The sequence below is a fragment of the Hemiscyllium ocellatum genome (assembly GCF_020745735.1).
Source record: "Hemiscyllium ocellatum isolate sHemOce1 chromosome 27 unlocalized genomic scaffold, sHemOce1.pat.X.cur. SUPER_27_unloc_10, whole genome shotgun sequence".
NCBI classification, from domain to species: Eukaryota; Metazoa; Chordata; class Chondrichthyes; order Orectolobiformes; family Hemiscylliidae; genus Hemiscyllium; species Hemiscyllium ocellatum.
The window spans coordinates 712,063-733,329 of NW_026867477.1; the positions used below are offsets into that span (position 1 = coordinate 712,063).

A 21,267-nucleotide genomic window follows, 5' to 3' on the forward strand; every position below is an offset into this window, starting at 1 on the left:
GCTTCCCGAGCTCATTTAGACAATACGTGAGCTCTGATTGGCAGGAGGACGTGACTCCTTTCGGGTCCTCCAGGGTTTGCAATTGGTCAATCGCCAAGTATGGTTCATGTCTTTGTGCGACGTACGGGCCGTTGGCCAAAAGAACTTGTAACACAGCGACATCACCGGTCGGCGCTGCGATTCCTATTGGCTCATTCATGACGCCCCGCCCTCCATCGTGAACGTCACAACGCGGGAAGAGGCCACTTTCAGAGGGAAACTCCCTCCCTCTGGGCAACATCTGCCAGCAAATCAATGTCTTCCCTTTCCATTCCTCATGCTGGCTTGGAGACTGGGAATGAGAGGGGGAGGTGTAAAACTATTCAGTCATAGCAGCTGGAAAAAGAGGAAGTGAATCAAATGGAAGGGGTTTCAACTTATCTCTGTCTCTCAGATCCGCAAGGCATTTATCAGGACTGGAACTAGAGAAGGGACAGAGATCGATCTAGTGTTATTAGATTACTTACAGCGTGGAAATAGGCCCTTCGGCCCAACAAGTCCACACTGACCCGCCGAAGCGCCGCTCACCCAGACCCATTCCCTTACATTTACCCCTTCACCTAACACCACGGGCAATTTAACATGGCCAATTACCTAACCTGCACATTTTTGGGTTGTGGGAGGGAGGGACACAGGGAGAATGTGCAAACTCCACACATAAAGTCACCTGAGGTGGGAATTGAACCCGGGTCTCTGGTGGTATGAGGCAACAGTGCTAACTACTGTGCCACCCATAAATGGCTTTATATTCATTATGCTAGTCTCTGAGATTCAAATACAATTATCTGTTGTATTTTTGTTCTTTAGCTATGTCATAGACTTCCAGTTATAGAATTATTGAAGGGAACAGTAAGTGACCATTGGACAGAGACCTCCCAATTCATATACTCAATGCCCTGACCAATAAAGGGCTACTTTCTCTGGCGTGTCAGAGAGTGAGTGGTGACATTATACAGGTTTATAAAATCATGAGGGGCATGGATAGGAGAAATAGGCAAGGTTTTTTTCCCTGGGGTGGGGGAGTCCAGAACTAGCAGGCATAAGTTTACGGTGAGAAATGAAAGATATAAAAGGGACCTAAGGGGCAACGTTTTCACGCAGAGGGTGGCACGTGTATGGAATGCGCTATTAAAGGAAGTGGTGGAGGCTGCGACAATGACAACATTCAAAATGGCATCTGGATGGGTATATGAATAGGAAGGGTTCGAGGGATATAGGCCAAGTACTGGCAAATGGGACTAGTTTAGGTTTGGACGTCTAGTCAGTTTGGAATGAATGGTCTGTTTCCGTATGTACATCTCCATGATTCTAAGACTCTATCACTCTCCCGAGAGCTCAAACCCTCCAAGCCTGGCAACATCTTTGTGCATCTTTTCTGAACCCTTTCAACTTTAACATCCTCCTGACAGCAAGAAGGCCAGATTTGAACACAATATTTCAGAAGTGGCCTCACCAGTTTGGGATAACTGGTCAACATGGATGAGTTGGACTGAAAGGTTTGTTTCCATGCGGTCAGGTTCTATGACTCTATGGTAGGGATATAACCCATGTCTGCATTCCCTTCTCCATCGTGCCATTTGTGGTGTGGCTCAGACTCTGGGTACATCAGTGGGTCACACAGACCATGACAATTTCAAAAATACCTCCAAAAGCCACCAGGATTGTAAGGCATTATCAGAAACTCTCATTTTTCCAATTTGTTCAACCTTCAGTAATTGACAAGCATTCTCTGTTTCCCATGTTATCGTCCTGACAGCCTCCTGGGGAAGGGACAAACTGGAGCCAATCTTTCCATGGGATAGATTTCTTCACAGAATCAAACATGACAAGTGTACATCTCCCGACTCCACTGTATGCTCCAAAACAGTAAGTGTGTCTTAATAGGTGCTCAACTGACCAGTGAATGTAAGCACTCTTGAGTATTAATAGTCGAGAGTGCGTTGATGGAAAAGGACAGCAGGTCAGGCAGCATCCCAGGAGCAGGAGAATGGATGTTTTGGGCATATGCCCTTCATCAGGATCGATGTTCAGGCAGAAGCCCTTCATCAAAATCAGCTATTCCTCAGAACTGCCTATGGAACCATCTGATCTCACATGGACTCTGGACCACATTCAGCCCAACACAGTTTGAACCTGATCAGAATACCCCCTACAAATTCAAAACCTTCAGCAACAATTCTCTTTCCAGATCCTCTGCTCCATGCTATCAGCCATGCACCGCCACCTACTCTACCTGCAGTCAGTCCTGCTTCAGCAATACTCCCCTTCGTCTTGAATACGAATACAAATCACACCCACAAAGAATCCAAACGTGCTCTACTTGGTGTGACTGGATTGGTGTCTGAGCGGATGGGATGACTGACTAAATCCTTTCCGCGCACACAGCAGGTGAAAGGCCTTTTCCCAGTGTGAACCCGCTGGTGTCTCTGCAACTGGAATAATCTGTGAATCCCTTACCGTACACAGACCAGGAGAACGGTCTATCCTCAGTGTGGATGCGCCTGTGCGCCAGCAGGATGGATGAATGGCTATACCCTTTCCCACAGACGGAGCAGGTGAACAGCCTCTCCCTGGTGTGAATGTGCCGGTTTGTCTGCAGGTCAGAGGGGTTAGTGGATCCCTTCCCACACTCGGACCAAGTGAATGACTTCTCCCTGGTGTGAACCTGCTGGTGGTCACCAGGGTGAATAAATGAATGAACCCCTTCCTGCACATGGAGCAGGAGAACAGTCTCTCCCTGGTGTGAACCTGAAGGTGCAGAAGCAGGGCAGACAAATTAATGAATACCTTCATGCAGACAGAGCAGGAGGGTGGTCTCTTCCCTGGTATGGACCTATTGGTGGATCAGCAAGGCAGATGACTGTGTGAATCCGTTCACGCACTTAGAGCAGGCGAACGGCCTCTCTCCAGTGTGAGCTGACTGGTGGGTCACCAGGATGATAAATAAATGAACTCCTTCCCACACACGAAGCAGATGAAAGGTGTTTTCCTCGTGAAACTCTACCAGTGGATCACCAGGGTGGATAAATGAATGAAGCCCTTACTGCACATGGAGCAGGCGAAAGGCTGCTCCCCGGTGTGACCATGACAATGACGTTCAAGCAAATATGGAATTTTGAATTCCTTCCCACAGTCCTCACATTTCCATGGTTTCTCTATGATGTGGGAATCCATGTCTCTGTCCAGCTTGGACAACTGTTTGAAGGACCACTCACACATGGAACGTGTTAAATCTCTTGCCACTGCCATTCATCAGGCTTACTTTCCAATTAAGAAGATCATGCATGCCCTGCTGTAGTGTTAACTTCATTTGCTACCTGTACTCAATAACCTTTCATTCCCTGTCACTCAAAATTCAGTTCAATTTAGCCTTGAATACATTCAAAGAGCCTGTCTCTCCTCCTCTGTGTGGGAGCATTGCAATAAAGAAGAGAGAATAAATTCCTCATTCTGCCAGATATGGGAAAGTCCTTATTTATAATCTGTGTCATCGAGTTCTAGATTCTCTGACAAGGAAGCATTTTATTGGCATCTATCCTGACAAGCCTCCCCTCCTCAGAAAGTGCCGTACTCACATGTTGGACATGGAAGGAAGTTGCAGTCCAGAATGAAGCTCTATCTTCATTCAATTTCAGAGTAAAACTCCCTCCTCTAGACAACACCGAGAAGCAAATCAATGTCTCCCCTTTTCCATTCTTCATCTTGGGAGGGAGAGATGGGGGGAAACTATTCACTGATTGCAACTGCAGTGAATCCAGGTAGGGACAAGACTCTGCAAAGGTGCTCAGATGCTCTCTGTCCCTCTTAAATGTATTTTCACTTTTTTCCTTAATTTGACACATTCATTTGAATACAATTTGCACCCTAGAAATGGATAGCTTCTTTCCTCACGTACACAATTAAAAGGGTAGTTTCTCATGGAACTGAGCAGCATTTAAGCACATTGTTATAAAAAGTACATATGTGTTGCTTCATTTTGAGTATATCTAAGATTATTCACTGTTGTAAAAGTTTAATGGCTTATATGTTTCACCTTCTAATAACATTCTATATTTCTTGTCATCTTTTTCATTTAATAGAATAGAAGGAAGTCATTCAGCAACTTAAATGGCTTTCTTTTCTCAAGCGGCTTTGATGTTTCATTTTCATGTCCTTGATTCAGCTCCATTTGCAGCATCTTTGACAGCATCTTGTTCTAGGTCATTGTGTATGGAGGAAAGCTTCACTTAGGTGCTTCTTAAGGCTGGCTGACTGGCTGCATGACAGTTTTCAGTTTTGGTGTCCTGGATAACGTGTGATCAGAAGGCATCTGGCAGTTTACAGGAATTTGGTGGCTATGCTATGTTCATTTAACAGTACACTCACTTTGTTAATTTTTCTGAAGGATATCAAGTGGAAGACCAGGGTTGTCTCTACTACCCTTCTTGAACAAGGGAACCACATTTACTATCCTCCAGTCTTCTGGCACTATTCCTGTAGACAACGAGGACATAAAAATCAAGGCCAATGGCTCTGCAATCTCACTTGCTTCCCAGAGAATCCTAGGATAAATGCCATCAGGCCCAGGAGACTTATCTATTTTCACCCTTTCCAGAATTTCCAATACCTCTTCCCTACATACTTCAAAGCCGTCCATTCTAATTAATTGTGACTCAATATTCACATTGGCAACAATGTCCTGTTCCTGAGTGAATACTGACTAAAAGTATTCATTCAGTGTCTCCCCAATCTCTTCAGCCTCCAAGCGCAACTTCCCACTACTATCCTTGACTGGACCTATTCCTACCCTAGTCATTCTTTTATTCCTGACATACCTATAGAAAGCCTTTGGGTTTTCCCTAATCCTACCAACCAAGGACTTTTCATGTTCCCTCCTTGCTGCTCTTAGCTCTCTCTTAAGTTCCTTCCTGGCTACCTTATAACCTTCAATGACCCCATTTGAACCTTCACGCCTCATCTTTACATCGGCCACCCTCGTCGCTTTAACAAGCGATTCCAATTCATTATAAAACCACGGCTCCCTCACAAGACCCTTTCCTCCCTGTCTGACAGGTACATACTTATCAAGGACACTCAATAGTCCCTCCTTGAACAAGCTCCACATATCGATTGTGCCCTTCCCTTGAAGCCTACTTTTCCAAGCCATGCATCCTAAGTCATGCCTCACCGCATCATAATTTCCCTGTCCCCAGCTATAACTCTTGCCCTGCAGTGCACACTTATCCCTCTTCATCACCAGAGTAGAAGTCACCGAATTGTGGTCACTGTTCCTAAAGTGCTCACCTACCTCCAATTCTAACACCTGGCCTGATTCGTTACCCAGAAACAAATCCAGTATGACCTCACCTCTTGTTGGCCTGTCAACATATTGTGTCAGGAAACCCTCCTGCACACATTGGACAAACACCGACCCATCTAATGTACTCAAGCTATAGCTTTCCCAGTCAATATCTGGAAAGTTAAAGACCCCCAAAACAACCACCCTATTACTTTCCTCTTCTCCTGAATCATTTCGCAATCCTTTCTTCTATGTCTCTTGGACTATTAGGAGGCCTGTAGAAAACTCCTAACAGGGTGACCTCACCTTTCCTATTTCTAACCTCAGCCCAAACTACCTCAGATAGCGAGTCTTCATCCATCGTCCTTTCACCGCTGTAATACTATCCTTGACAAACAATGCCACACCTCCTCCTCTTTTACCCCCACCTCTGACCCTACTAAAGCATTTAAACACTGGAATCTGCAACAGCCAATTCTGTCCCATGTCTCCATCATAGCCACAACATCGAATTCCCAGGTACCAACCCACTCTGCAAGTTCACCTACTTTATTTCGTATACTTCTTGCATTAAGTATACACACTTCAAGTCACCTTCCTGTTTACAGGCACCCTCCTTCGAGATTGATGCCATGTTCCTAACCTCCCTACACTCAAGGTCCTACACCTTAAAGCGACCGTCTAGGTTCACATGCCCCTGCAGAGTTAGTTTAAACCCCACCAGACAGCACTAGCAAACCTCCCCCCAAGGATACTGGTGCCCCTCAGGTTAAGGTGTAGACCATCCTGTTTATAGAGGTCCCACCAGTCAACAATCCACAAGCCAGGGACACAGCCAGACAGAACGGACTCAGGATGATCAGGTAATGATTACAGACGCTCACACCAGACTTCAAAAATACATACAAGAAATTCCGTGCAAAAATCGTTAATTTCAAAATCCACCAATCAGGAATGAACCCGGACCATAGAACAGGCCGTCACCATAGGACAGAACAGGACCAAACACCGCAAAAAAGGCACTAAAAGAAAAAATGGCCAAACTAACACACAACGAAGAGGACATCACAACACACACCTGGGTTAAAAACCTCTCCCACAGACAGCTCACAGACACGGAATGAATAATACTGGCCAAGGGACTTAACTACAACCACAGGGACGCCAAGACAGCAGACTTCCTAGCAGCACTAGAATGCACACTCAGGAACAATGGACTGACAAAAGAGACACAACAAACAGTGAGACAAAATATCGCACCTCTGATAACAAGGAAAAGACAAACACATAACCTCAACACCAAGGAGGGAGAAGCACTAAAATCACTAAGAAACGATAAGAACATAATCATCCGACCAACAGACAAAGGCAGAATGACGGTCATCCTGGACAAAGCAGAGTACATCCAAAAAGCGCAACAACTACTTGCAGATACCAACACCTACCAAACTGGCTGAAGAGCTACAGCAGAAACTGAAACACCTGATCAGCGGATCCAGACACTCTATACAATCAATCCAGGAATTCTTGGACATCATCAGAAATATTCACATAGACAAAGAAGATACCATGGTCTCATTCGATGTAACAGCACTGTTCACCTCTATTGACAAAACTCTAGCCAGAGAAACAATAGCCAACCTGCTGGACATACAGAACAGACAACAGGACGTTGAACCTATCAACAAAGACGGCATACTTAAACTACTGGACCTGTGCCTCACAACACACTTCACATTCAACAACCAGATATATGAACAAATCAACGGAACACCCATGGGCCCACCGATCTCTGGACTCATAGCAGAAGCAGTAATGCAAAGGTTAGAACAAACAGTCTTACCACAAATTCAACCCAAACTCTGGGTCAGATATGTGGATGACACCTTTGTAATCATTAAGAACATAGAAATAGAGAACACACACCGGATCATCAACGCCACACTCACAGGAATCCGATTCACGAGAGAGGAAGAAAAGGATAACCAACTCCCATTCCTAGACGTGATGGTACAGAGAACACCGAACGGAGAATTCACCACAAAGGTATACAGGAAAGCCACACACACAGACCAAGTCCTGAACTACGAAAGCAACCACCCCAACACACACAAACGAAGTTGCATCAAGACACTAATCAAAAGGGCCACAACACACTGCAGCACACCAGAACTGCAAAAAGAGCAAGAAGAACACCTATACAATGTATTCGCCAAAAACGGATACCCACGCAATTTCATCAACTGATGCCTAAGAGAAAGAAAACGGAACGAGGACATGCCGCAACCCGAAGGACTAGCCATACTACCATACATAAGGAGCATTTCAGAACTGACAGCCAGACTACTGCGACCACTAGGACTCATAACAGCACACAAACCAACAGTCACTGTCAGACAAAAACTCATCAGAAGGAAGGACCCGATACTCAGCATGAGCAAAACCAATGTAGTTTACAAAATCCCATGCAAGGACTGCACAAAACACTACATAGGACAAGCAGGAAGACAGCTAACGATCTGCATCCATGAACACCAACTAGACATGAAACGACACGACCAGCTATCCTTAGTAGCCACACATGCCGATGACAAGCAACATGAATTCGACTGGGACAACACTACTATTATAGGGCAAGCCAAACAGAGAACAGCCAGGGAATTCCTAGAGGCATGGCTCTCATCCACAGATTCTATCAACAAACACATGGAGCTGGGCCCAATATACTGGCCACTGCAGCGGACAGCTGGAACTGACAACCGGAAGTGGCAGAGAAAAGCCATTATAAATGCTGGAGGAAACATCACAGAAGCGCTTCACAGGAGGCTCCCAAGCACTGAGGATGTCACCTAGACAGGGGACGATACGTTTGCAACACAAATTTCCAGCTTGGCGAACAGAAGCACAACACAGGTCCCACCTTCCCCAGAAAGAACCCCAGTTATCCAGATACCGGAATCCCTCCCTCCTGCACCATCCCTGTAGCCACGCATTTAACTGTTCTCTCTGACTATTCCTCGACTCGCTATCACGTGGCACGGGTAACAAACCAGAGACAACAACTCTGTTTGTTCTAACTCTGAGCTTCCAACCTCGCTCCCTGAAAGCCTGCCTGACATCCTCATCCTTTTTCCTACCTATGTCGTTGATGCCAATGTGGACCACGACTTCGGTCTGCTCCCTCTCCCCCTTCAGAACCCGGAAAACACGATTAGAGACGTCACTTACCCTTGCACCTGGGAGGCAACATACCAATCGTGAGTCTCTCTCGCCCCCACAAAACCGCCTATCGGTGCCCCATAACTATTGCTCTGCTCTTTTCCAACCTTCACTTCTGAGCAACAGGAGCAGGCTCCGTGCCATAGGCCTGAAACCCATTGCTTACCTCTGCTAAGTCGTCTTCCCCACAAGTATCCAAAATTGACTTCAAAGAGCCTGACGTGATTTGAACACACGACCTTCTGACCTGGAGTCAGACGCGCAACCGTTGCGCCACAAGCTCACGGGGAGATTGGGACCTCTATTCATGCTTAAGGGAAGTGATCGCACTACAATGATTTTACGTCTGCGGAACAACTGAGATCAACAGTTCATGTCTGTTCTGTCTCTCCCCCTCTCCTTCTGTTTCTCGAAACAATTTCCAACTCTACCTCAATAAAAAGCTGAAAGAACTGTGGACGCTGTATATCAGAAACAAAACACAAACAGTAGTTGCTGGTGACCCTTCCATAGAACTGATGGTGATTGGGAAAACGTTGGTTTATATGCAGGAGATATTGTGGGAGGAAGGCGGATGCAGTAAATGATAGATCAGGACAGAGCCCAAAGCGAGGGAAGAACTGTTGGACAGAAAAGGGAGTTGATAACGTTCTGTGTGGGAGGGTGAATGGAGACTGTTCGTGGCAGTCATAGGTAGTGTGTAATGACAGACTATGTGATAACAAGGCTTGGTGTGTGTGGTAGGGACGAGGATACTATGGATTTCAAACCCTAGAATTATTGAATTCGATATTGGGACCGGAGGGATGTATGGTCCACAAGTGTAATATCCGGTGCGCTTCGTTCTGCTGGTGCTGGGCTTCGCTGGGACAATACAGCAAACCTGAGACAGAGATGTTGGTCAGGGAACAGGGTGGGGTGTGGAATTGGCAGGCAACTGGAAGCTCAGGGTCTTTTTTTGCGGGCAGGACATAGATGTTCTGTGCAGCAGTCACCCAGTTAATGCCTCGGTTTCCCCAATGTAAATGAGCCCATATTGTGAGCAGCAAATGCAGTAGACTGGGTTGTGGGAAGTGCGCCTATATTGGGGAAAAAAAACTACCCAGGTAAGTTTGCGCTACACCAGTTTCCGGGTCCGCTCCGCGCTTTTTTCGAAAAAGATATTTAAATTTAAACCGTGAAACAAACGTAACCGCGTCTACAAACAGACACCGCCAAACAGCCCTTACCTGCTCCGCCGGTAGTATGAGGATTGTTCACTCGTTTGTGGGTGTTGGGATGATTGCTTCTGCGGTTAAGTATTTGGTTTGCGTGTGTTGTTTTTCTGTCGACGCTAGTTTGAAGTTCCCCATTGACTGTTCGCTCTACTGTGACATCTGGGAATGGCACTTTGTTGCTGTTCTCCTCCTCTTCAAACCAGGAGTCCCCCTCAAACCACAGTCTCACCACTTGGAACACCAGTATACAGACTAGTCAAAAACCTCCACTGAAGACTAAAACACCAAGTCGAAGACTCACGCCACTCCAGTTACTCCATCCAAGAATTCTTGAACACCAAAGACAACAAGATAGAAGAGGATGGAATAATACTGTCCTTTGGCATACAGCCCTGTTCACATCCATTAACATCAACGTGACCAAAGAAAACTGAAGACACTACTTGAAGAACCAAAGACACAAACACCAAACCGCACCAACTTCATCAGCAAAGATAACACTGTCAAGTTCGTGGAGCTGTGCCTTACCTCCCACTTCCTATTCAGTAACAAGAGTAACAAACAAATCAACAGAGCACCCATGAAACCACCAATATCAGGATTCCTAACAGAAGCAATAATGCAGAGTTTCGAACAAACAGCCCTTCCAAAGATCCAACCCAAACTTTGGGTCGGCTACAGTGATGACACTTTTGTCACCACAACGTGAAACAACTTAGAGGAAACCGACAACACCATCAACAATCTCCTTACTGGCATAAAATTCACAAAAGAGGAGAACAACAAAAAGTGTTGTTGTTCTAGATGTCACAGTAGAGCGAACAGTCAATGGTAAATTCAAAACAGCGTCTACAGGAAACAACACACGCGAACCAAGTACTTCAGCTGCAGACGCAATCATCCCAACACGAACAAACAAATCTGCATCAGGATGCTATTTCAACGAGCTACTTCACATTGCAGCACGCAGGAATGACGAAGATCAAGAAACAACGATACAGCGCATTTAAGAAGAATGGATAGCCTGCAGACCCGGGGAAAATTGCATCCCTGACCGGGAATCGAACCCGGGCCGCGGTGGTGAGTGCGCCGAATCCTAACCACTAGACCACCAGGGAGACATAGACCTGTTTTGTAGCTCTGCTGAAAATTGCCTCGCTGCCTTGGAATCGAACCCGGGCTGCGGGAGTAAGAAGACTTTCACCGGTACATCCATCAATGTAATTTTTTTGTAACCATTGCTCCCGATGCGATCTCTATAACATTGGGGAGATTGGAGAGTCAAGTCACTTCTCCGGGACACCCGCACCAATCAACCCCATCGCCCTGTGGCCTAACATTTCAATCCACCCTCCCACACTGCCAAGGACATGCAGGTCCTGGGCCTCATTCACCGCCGCTCCCTCCCCATCCGAGGCCTGGAAGAAGAACACCTCATCTTCCGCCTCAGAACACTTCCACCCCAGGGCATCAATGTAGATTTCACCAGTTTCCTCCTTTCCCCTCCCCCCACCTTACCTCAGTTCCAACCTTCCTGCTCAGCACTGACCTCATGACCTGTCCTCCTTGCCAATCTCCCTTCCCAACTATCCGCTAAACCCTCCTCTCTGACCTGTCTCCTCTATCCCCACCACCATTCACCTATTTTACTCTTTGCTACCTTCGCCCCAGCACACACCCCCACCCAAATTTATCTCTCCACCCTGGAGACGTCCTGCGTCTATTCCTGATAAAGAGCTTTTGCCCGAAACTTCGATGTTCCTGCTCCTCGGGTGCTGCTTGACCCGTTGTGCTTTTCCAGCACCATTCTGATCTAAACTCTGGCTTCCAGCATCTCCAGTCCTCACCTTTGCCGACCCAATAAACCCAGTGTGCCGATTTCTCATCAACACATTGACACAAGCAGACACAACTTGTGCAGAAAACCTAGCCACATTACCTTACATTAAATACATCTGTTAAATGGTGTCCAGACAACTCAAACCTCTCAGCATCATGGTAGCCCACAAACCTACCAACACACTTGAACAGCGGCTAATGAACCTGAAATACCCAATACAAACAACTAGCAAACGAATGTTAGTTACAAAATACCATTCAAGGAAATATACACATGAACTCTGCCGCACAGTTATCTGTGGCAAGAAATGCTGGAATGAGATAAGGAAGATATTTTCAGCCAAAAAGAATCGACACTGAATGGTCAACCATTTACAATCACCCTTTGTTAGCCCAGGATGGAAGATCCGAAGGGATGAACAGTTTTCTTATTTTCGGAAGATTCACAAATATGAGACTGGGTTTTGGTGTTTGTTCCCTTTCCATTCCCAGGATCAGTGGGTTGGGGCAGTGAGTTGAAGAAAGTGAAATGTGCCCGTGAGCAGTGTGTGGGGCTATTTCAGCTTCCCCTCCTCTGACAGCGCTGTGACGTGACTCTGATGTTCTCAGGGACACTGACTGACGTGAGACAGTGAAAAGTGTCTCGTTCCCGCAGATCGGGAATTCAAACCGTTTGCCGGCTTCAGGACAATGAGAAAGATTAATTGGGGTGTGTGAAGAAGCTGTGAGCTGCATTTCAAACAGGTAGGTGGAGTCAGATGCGTCATCCATTGCGCCCTGGCCCTGTGTGTATCTAACGCCACCATGCTACAGAGTTCTGACGTTAACACGGACATGCGCAGCAATGGGAACAGTCACAACCAAAGATAATCAGCGTCACTGCTTCCCTTCCACAGTCCCAACTTTGTGAAGCAGTATCTTTCACTGGCAAAGGAAACACCCTTGTCCTCAGGTGTTGCTTCATTTCGATCACGATTTCCAGCCCCACTGTTCTAGTCTCATTTCCAAACACTTGGCTCATAGCCTCAAAAGAAGCTCTGCGGGTATCTGCTTGTTCCACCCGAACAGGCAGTGGGTTGCAGATTCCCACCAGTCCCAATGTGAGTGAAATATCTTTCGCCCTCCACTGATTTGAATCTTAAAGAAAAAACCGGGGAACAGTCTCCCTTTCATTTTGACGACATTTCCAATTTTGTAGTCGGCAGGGGTCACACCTGCCTGGGGAAACCGCAATAGATTTCACGTCCGTCGCATTCACCACTCTGCCCACGAATAAAGACCCACACTGACAGCTTCATTTCCCAGGTCTCTCTGCCTGTGGAGCTGAGAAAGAGTGAATTATTGCTGGGTTTGTTTGAATCCAATCACTTCACAGGTTACGAAAGGGTTAAATATCGGCAAATGGAGAGTCTGGTTGTTTCACACCGAAAGATGAAATGAACTTTCAGTTAAAAGCAAAAACAGAAATTGCAGGAGCAATCAGCAGATCAGGCAACATCGGTGGAAAGAGAATCAGAGACAATATTTCAGAACTCTGTTTTCTCCCACAGGTACTGCCAAACCTGCTGAGTTTCTCCAGCAGTTCATCTTTCTGTCTCGGATTCTCAGCATCCGCAGTCCTTTACGTTAGAAATTAAATCATTTCAGCCTCATGTGCAGGAATGAGAATCATTTCAATTTCCCAAAAAATCGGCAGAGATTTCAAGGCATTTGGGAAAAAAGTAAAAGTGACATTAGGAAGAACATTTTGGCACAAGGAGGGTTTCGGATACGTAAATCTCTGTCTGACTGTGACAAAGAGGCAGATTCACGTACACAAAAGGGAATTCTGTGGTCATGTTCAAAGTAACAATGTGGAGACTTACAGGGAGAAGGTAAGAGAATGATACGAATAGAGACTCTTATTTACTTGCTGTGTAGAACCAGCAGAGCTAAGGTGGGCCTCCAAATGCGCTGTGACACGTGTTGTGATTCAGAGTGAACTCACAGTTCGGCCAATGGAAGGTGGGAATTTAGAAAAGTTTATATTTACACAGTCTCCTCACATCAACGCAACAGCAAAATGGTTTAATAATCCGCCAATGCAGAGAACCCGATTCCTGGAGATGGGACAAACAGCTGGTTCAGGGATACCAGTCCACATTGCTCTCTTTGCCACCAGTTCAGAGGGAGAACATTGGAGGGCCAAAGGAGTGAATGACGATCTGTGTCAGAGGGTGACTAACTGTTAATGGAGACTGTTGCTGGCTAACGATAAGTCACGTGTAACAGCAGAAGATGTAAAAATGAGGCCTCGTGTGGGTGTGGTCGGGGTCAAGGGCATGGGGGAGTTCGGGTCCGAACAATATTGAACTCGATGTTGAAGACTTGATGGCTACAGGATCTCCAAGTGGAAAATGAGGCGTTGGTCTTCAATCAGGGGCTGAACTTTGCTGGAATACTGCTGCATGCCTGAGACAGAGAAGTAGGCCAGGTAACAGGGTGGAGTGTTAAAGTGACAGGCAACCAGAAGCTCAGGGCCTTTTTTCGGCAGAACCGAGATATTCTGCGAAGCAGTCACCCAGTTTATGCTTCATGCTACTTTGGGGAAACCACACTGTGAGCAACGAATGCAGTAGACTAGTTTGTGACAAATGTACAGGTAAAGTGCTGCTTCACCTGGAAGGTATGTTCGATCCCTTGGATATTCAGGATGGAGCAGGTAAATGGGCGGGTGTTACACATTCGGCGGTGGCAGGGGAAAGTGCCTTGGGACAATGGGAGGTGGGTGTGGGGTATTGAGAGTGAGGGAAGAGTGGACCCGAAGTGTAAGCCCTGCCCATTTACCTCCTCTCATATATAAATCCGTGAAGTTGAAAGAACACGCCATAGAATGATTCAGTACCACGTGACTCAAGAACTAATTCGTGTTCATGTTCCGGGGCCAGCACCATTATTGCGTCACAGCAGCTGCAGGCCATCACCGGGGGCTCGCCCTATGACGTCACGGTGCGACTGGAAGTCCCCGGGACAGTTTATTAAAGAAACCTCCCTGTGGGTCAGGGCAGCCCTGCATCGGGAAGCACTGGGATGGTCAATCACTATCAGTTTACATGGGGAACACATCTCCACATTACACAGCCTCGAGGCAAATTTCCCTTCCTTTTACTTAAAGTTCAAGAGCACTCAAACCGAAATTCCCAAGGTACGTTTGGCAGAATTCCTTCCAGGTGTTCGCTAAATATATCTATGAGCACTTTGTTAAAGTTTGAACATTGCGAGTGTTGAAATTTTGTGCTTTTGAGCGAAATCACAGTTCGGAAAAACAGAATGTGGGAATTTAGACAGAGTTTATATTTGTACAACGGCGATATGTCTGCGGGTGTGTGATGGGAGCATCACCCAGAAGGGAAACCATCTCTCCTATTCACTCAATGTCGTCTTTAGCAGCTTTCCCGTCTAACGGCGCACTGTTCTGCACCTCGCCTTCTCATCTCTTTCACAAAAAACTTCGACATAAATATTTCACATTGATATACTGGCCCAATGTGCACAGTTGAGATGACAGCCTCGTGGAGGTCTGACTGGTCTTCTGTTGTTCTCTGTATCCTGTGTTGAGGAGGGCAATGCTTATCACTGGTCACTCCGGTGTTACAGAAAAGTTTAGAAACAAAATGTTTTAAATTTCTGCCAGTAGAGAGGACCCGGGACAAACAGCAGCAGGGAGACAGAGTGAGAAGCAGCTGTTCTGGAAACTCTTTGCCGCTTGCAATTCTCAGAGCAATGTCAAATGTATTTCACACTGAGCAAGACTCAGCTGGCTGAAGAGGAACAGCGGGGGTGCTTGCGCAGTGTCTGTGTTGCTCGTTGGTCTCTGGGTATGATTCGCGGTTTGGGTCTTCTATTGTGCAGGCTTGCAGGAGATTTAGGGTTCGAATCTCCAATGAGCCTGCGTTTCCTGGTTTGTGCAAGAGTGCCCGCTTAACTTTCTCAAAACCCACTCTTGCTAAAGTAGGTTGGGCTGCTTGGAGTACAAATTGAGCAGAAAGCAAGGAAGTGAAATGATGGAATATTGCGCTGACGTCAGTGGTGCCGTGTTTAGGGAATGTTAGCGATGAGGGCAGATTGAAAAATTGGGACAGCTCTCCTCGGAGAACAGAAGTTTGAAATCTGGCGTGTTTGAAGTTTTCCAAGTCATGCGGGGTCCAGACAGAGCAAGTAAAGCAGTTAAAATGCTCCCACACCTGAAAGGATCGGCAGAGTTTGAAAGTCATGAGGAAAAGAACTACAAGAGAGATTAGGAAGGGTGAGGTTAGGGTCAGCAAATCTCCTGACATTGACAAAGAGGCAGATTCAATAGACGCATAAGGGAATTCGCTGGTCATGTTTAAAGTAACAATGTGCAGAAATACACGGAGAAGGCAAGCGAATGATACGAATAGAGACACACGTTTACTTACTGTGTCGAACCAGCAGAGCGAAGGTGGGCCGCATGGCCTCCGTCTGCGCTGTGACACATGCTGTGACTCAGAATGAAATCACAGTTCGACCAACACAATGTGGGAAGTGAGAAAAAAGTTTTTATTTACACAGCCTCCATACGTCTGCGCACCAGCATATTACACGACAGCAGTGGAGGTCATTGACATCAGTCTGGAACGTGCATGCCGCGTGCCCGACGAAAGGCTGAAGGGACCTGGGGAAAACGGGAGCGGGCTGGGTCAATAACGCAGAGATCGATGGGTTGAAACCATCCTCTGCTGTTGTTCGATGTCTCTCTGAGCAGTTTCCTTTTGTAATGGTGCTGTGCTCTGTTCTGTATCTTGCCTTTGCACCTACTTCCTGAGTGTCTGAATGCCCTGTATCATACCGATACACTCGCGAACCCCACACGGTTCAAGTAACATGCTTTTGGAGGTCTGAGTGGTCTTCTCCTGTTCTTCATCAGTTTCCTATGAACTGATTCGCAAAACCACTTCTCTGAGATGCCAATGAGCTGATAAAGTTGAAACGCATGCCTTGCGGTTTCGCCCAATCCCTGCAGTAATTCGCCACGCCGGGCCGGACGTGAATGACAAGACGATCAGCATGTCAGAAACTGTATCACCATTCAGACACAGTCCCTTACTATTAGGACAGATATCACTGATTGTGAATCACCTCAGAGAGAGACAAGTGGCAGACAGTCGCGGTGGACTCGATGGGCTTAACAGCCTCTGTCGGCGGGAGAATTGCAAGTAGAAACGAAATGGTTCAATTATCCACCAGTGGAGACAGCCCGGTTCCTGGGGACGGAACAAACAGCAGCGTCCTGGGAGCAGGGAGGCAGAGTGAGAAGCAGATGTTCTTGAAACTCTCTGCTGCTTGTAATTCTGGGAGCAATGTACAATGTATTTCGGACTGAGCAACTCCCAGTTGCTTCAGGAGCTGGGCGCGCGCATGGTCTCATTTGTCTCATTGGTCTCGGGGTATGATGCCAGTTTTGGGTTTTCTAGCTTATACAGACGGGTGGGAGGTGCCGGGTTCCAATCCCAGGCGAACCCTCATTTCTTAAATTGACCTGAGCAAAGATGCCGGATCAGTTTTTTCAAAAAGCCGCTTTGTTAAATCAGATCGGACTGCCTGAATTAGGGATGGGACAGAGGGACCATTGCAGTGAACACGGCGAAGGGAAACACTTGCTCAAAGTGAGAACAAGTCTTGCAGATTTCTCGCCGGCGCAATCTGAGTCTGAATGAATCCTCCACCTGTATTACGCTCAATTCTGAGGGTGATACTTCAGGAAGCGGGGAAGTGAAGTGATTGCAGACAGCACTGAACAGGTTGAAGTGAATGGTACCGTGTACGAGGAATGTCAGCAATGAAGGTAGATTGGAAAGTTGGGGCAGTTGTCTTTGGAGAACAGAAGGCTGAAAGCTGGCCTGATTGAAGTTTTCCACATCATGAGGGTTTTAGACAGAGGAAATAATGCAGTGAAAATGCTCCCAGGCCTGAAAAGATCGAGAACAATTTGGCAGAGATTTAAAGTCATCAGGAAAATAAGCAAAAGTGACATTAGGAAGACCGTTTTCGCACAGGGAGTGGGGTCAGTAAGTCTCTGTCTGACAGTGACAAAGAGGCAGATTCAATGGACACAAAAGGGAATTCGGTGGGCATGTTCAATGTAACAATGTGCAGATTTACAGGGAGAAGGAGACAGAATGAGACACTTATTTACATATTGTGTTGAACCAGCAGAGCTAAGGTGGGCTGCATGGCCTCAGACTGCGCTGTCACACATTTTGTGATTCTGAGTGAAATCGGAGTTAGACCAACAGAACGTAGGAAATTTGACAACGGGTATATTCTGCCCAACAGGATATTCCATCACAGCAATGAAGGTGTTTTGACATCATTCTCGAAGGTACATTACACAATGCAGATTCAAAACCGAGTATTCCTTTGAATCACTGAGTAATTTGTTTACAGTTATTCAGTTGAGGTGAGTGGAGTTGCACATTGGGAGCCACTCCAGTTGATCTGTCGAAGCCGTTTTCTCCTGTGTGATAGTCCCACCAGCACTCCAATTTGCTGTGCTTCCAGTCAGTAGATGCAGATTACTGTCCCATACTGAGACACGGGCCACGATGACCCAGCTGTGGTGACAAGCTTGTGAAGGTCTGAGTGCTCTTCTCCTGTTCTCTGTCGGCCTGCTATGATCCGAATCATCAAACCTCTCTTCTCCGAGATGGGAATAAACTGGTGAAGGTGAAACACATCAGTTGCGGTGTGTTCCATGCGCAGGAGGCCCTGCAGTAATTCCCCACGCTGTCTCACACAGCAGCATCCTCTCGGTGAATTACGCTTGGCAAATAAAAACGATTGAACCAAATCAGTGTCGTCCATTGGATTTTACTGACACCGTTTATAAAATTCAGGCTCACCGTTAATGTGGAGAGAAGCCGTCAGACTGTAGTTTCCGCTCCTTCTGTTGAATAAAGATCATTTTAACTGTGTCCAGTGAGAGGAAAGGATTTGCTGTTGGTGGGAAACATTTCTATCTGAACTCGTTTGTCACTCTGCTATGACAGAAGGAGCTGGGACCTCCTGATAGATTGAAACACAAAGCTGATAATCTCTAGATTATGTTGTAAAAATATCGGTATGTTTTTCACACCGCGCTGTCACCAACTGAACGAAACGGCTGTGTGTTTGAATCGCGTGATGATCAGTTTGTGTTTTACGTCTCACACTGGGGGGAGCTGAGCATTTACCCAAACACTGGGCACACCACCTCCCTGATTCAGTGTTCACAAATCAAACTGACAGAAAAGCTTTACTGTGATCGAAAGTTTCCGGAAAGAAGATTTGGCTCAACAGAAAAACGGAGTAAACATACTCCTTCCTTGGTTTGAAACATAAATGGTCGACTTCAGTGAGCCTGATGTGATTTGAACACGCAACTTTCTGATCTGGAGTCAGACGCGCTACCGTTGCGCCACAAGCTCACGAATGGCCCGCTGTCTCTATTCATGATTAAAGGAAATGATCGCACTTCAATGATTTTACGTTTTGAGTAGCAACGGAGATCAACAGTTCATGTCTGTTCTGTTCCTCCCCCCTCTCTTTCTGTCTCTCGAAACAATTTCCAACTCTCTCTCAATAAAAATCTGAAAGAATTGCGGATGCTGTATATCAGAAACAAAAAAAAACAGGAGTTGCCGGTGACCCTTCCACAGAACTGATGGTGATTGGGAAAATGTCGGTTTATATGCAGGAGATATTGTGGGAGGAAGGCGGAGATCAGGACAGAGCCCAAAGCGAAGGAAGAACTGTTGGACAGAAAAAGGAGTTGATAACGATCTGCGTGGGAGGGTGAATAACTGTTAATGGAGACTGTTCGTGGCTAAGTAGTGTGGAATGACAGACGATGTGATAACAAGGCTTGGTGTGTGTGGGAGGGACGAGGATACCATGGAGTTCAGGCCCTAGAATTATTGAATTCGATACTGGGACCGGAGGGATGTATGGTCCCCAAGTGGAATATCCGGTGCTCTTCGTTCTGCTGGTGCTGAGCTTCACTGGAACAATACAGCAAACCTGAGACAGAGATATTGGCCAGGGAACAGGGTGGGGTGTGGAATTGGCAGGCAACTGGAAGTTCAGGGTCTTTTTTGTGGGCAGAGCGTAGATGTTCTGTGCAGCAGTCACCCAGTTTATGCTTCGGTTCCCCAATATAGATGAGACCACATTGTGAGCAGCAAATGCAGTAGACTGGTTGTGGGAAGTGCAGGTAAAGTACCACTTCACCTGGAAGGTAAGTTTGGGCGCTTGGCTAGTGAGGAGGGAACAGGTAAATGGGCTGGCGTCACACATTCGGCAGTTGCAGAGGAAAGTGGCGTTGGACTATTGGGGTAAGAATGGGGGTAGGGTTGATGGGAATGAATGAAGTGTGGACCCAAGGCATAACTCCTGCCCATTTACCTATCCACCAAAAAGAGGAATATGTTAAGTGTGTACAAGGAAATTTTCTAATTCACAATGTGGATGTACCTACTGGAGAGGGTGCAAAACCTAAGGGCCATCAACCCCAATTCTATTAACATTAGAATCGTGATTGAAAATAATATATCAGATCTAAACGTTGAAGTTCTAAATTGGAGGAAGATTCAGGTATTAAGCAAGATCTTATAAAAACTGATTGGGAGCAGATGTTCGCAGGTTGCTGGAAAATGGGAAGCCTTCAGATATGAGATAACAAGAGTCCAGACAAGTATATTTCAGTTAGGGTGAAAGGAAAGGCTGGAAAATGTAGGGAATGCTGGATGACTAGAAAAAATGAGATTTTGGTTAAGAAAAACAAGGAAGCATATGTCAGGTATAGACAGAGAGATCGAGTGAATCCTGAGCGTATGAAGGCAGTACAAGCATACTTGAGAGGGAAATCATGAGGGCAAAAAGGGGGCATGAGATCGCTTTGGCAAATAGAGTTAAGGATAATCCAAAGGGTTTTTATAAATACATTAAGGACAAAAGGATAAAAGGGAGATAATAGGGCACCTGAAAGATCAGCAAGGCGGCCTTTGTGTGGAGCTGCAGTAGATGGGGGGTGGGGGGTGGGGGGGTGGAATACTGAACGGATATTGTGCATCAGTGTTTACTGTGGAGAAGGGCATGGAAGATATAGAATGTGAGAAAGTAGATGCTGACATGTTGAAAACATGTCCATATTACAGATGAGAAATTGCTGGATATCATGAAATGCATAAAAGTGGATAAATCCCAAGGACCTGATCAGGAGTACCCTAGAACTCTGTGGGAAACTAGGGAAGTGATTGCTGGGCCTCTCACTGAGATATTTGTATCATCCATAGTCACAGGTGAGGTGTCGGAAGGCTAGAGAGTGGCTACTGTGGTGCCAGTATTTAAGAAAGGTGGCAAGGAAAAGCCAGGGAACTGTAGACCGGTGAGCCTGACATCCGTGATGGGCAAGTTGTTGGAGAGAATCCTGAGAGATAGGATTTACATGTATTTGGAAAGGCAAGAATTGACTAGGCATAGTCAGCATGGCTTTAAGCTCGGGAAATCATGTCTCACTAACATGATTGAGTTTTTTGAAGTAACAAAGTGGATTGATAAGGGCAGAGCAATAGACGTGATCTATATGGACTTCAGGAAGGCGTTCATCAAGGATCCTCATGGGAGACTGGTGAGCAA

The 21,267-nt window shown here is 46.3% G+C and overlaps 1 protein-coding gene and 2 non-coding genes across 3 annotated transcripts in view; all 3 read right to left on the minus strand.

Annotated features, from left to right (window-relative positions):
• LOC132807201 (zinc finger protein 229-like) overlaps window positions 1-21,267 on the minus strand; it is a 427,695-nt gene that overhangs the window by 305,275 nt on the left and 101,153 nt on the right. The window lies entirely within an intron of this gene.
• Window positions 10,800-10,871, minus strand: trnae-cuc (transfer RNA glutamic acid (anticodon CUC)). Its single transcript has one exon. It is a non-coding gene; the product is annotated as a tRNA-Glu (tRNA).
• trnaw-cca (transfer RNA tryptophan (anticodon CCA)) lies at window positions 18,987-19,058 on the minus strand. Its single transcript has one exon. It is a non-coding gene; the product is annotated as a tRNA-Trp (tRNA).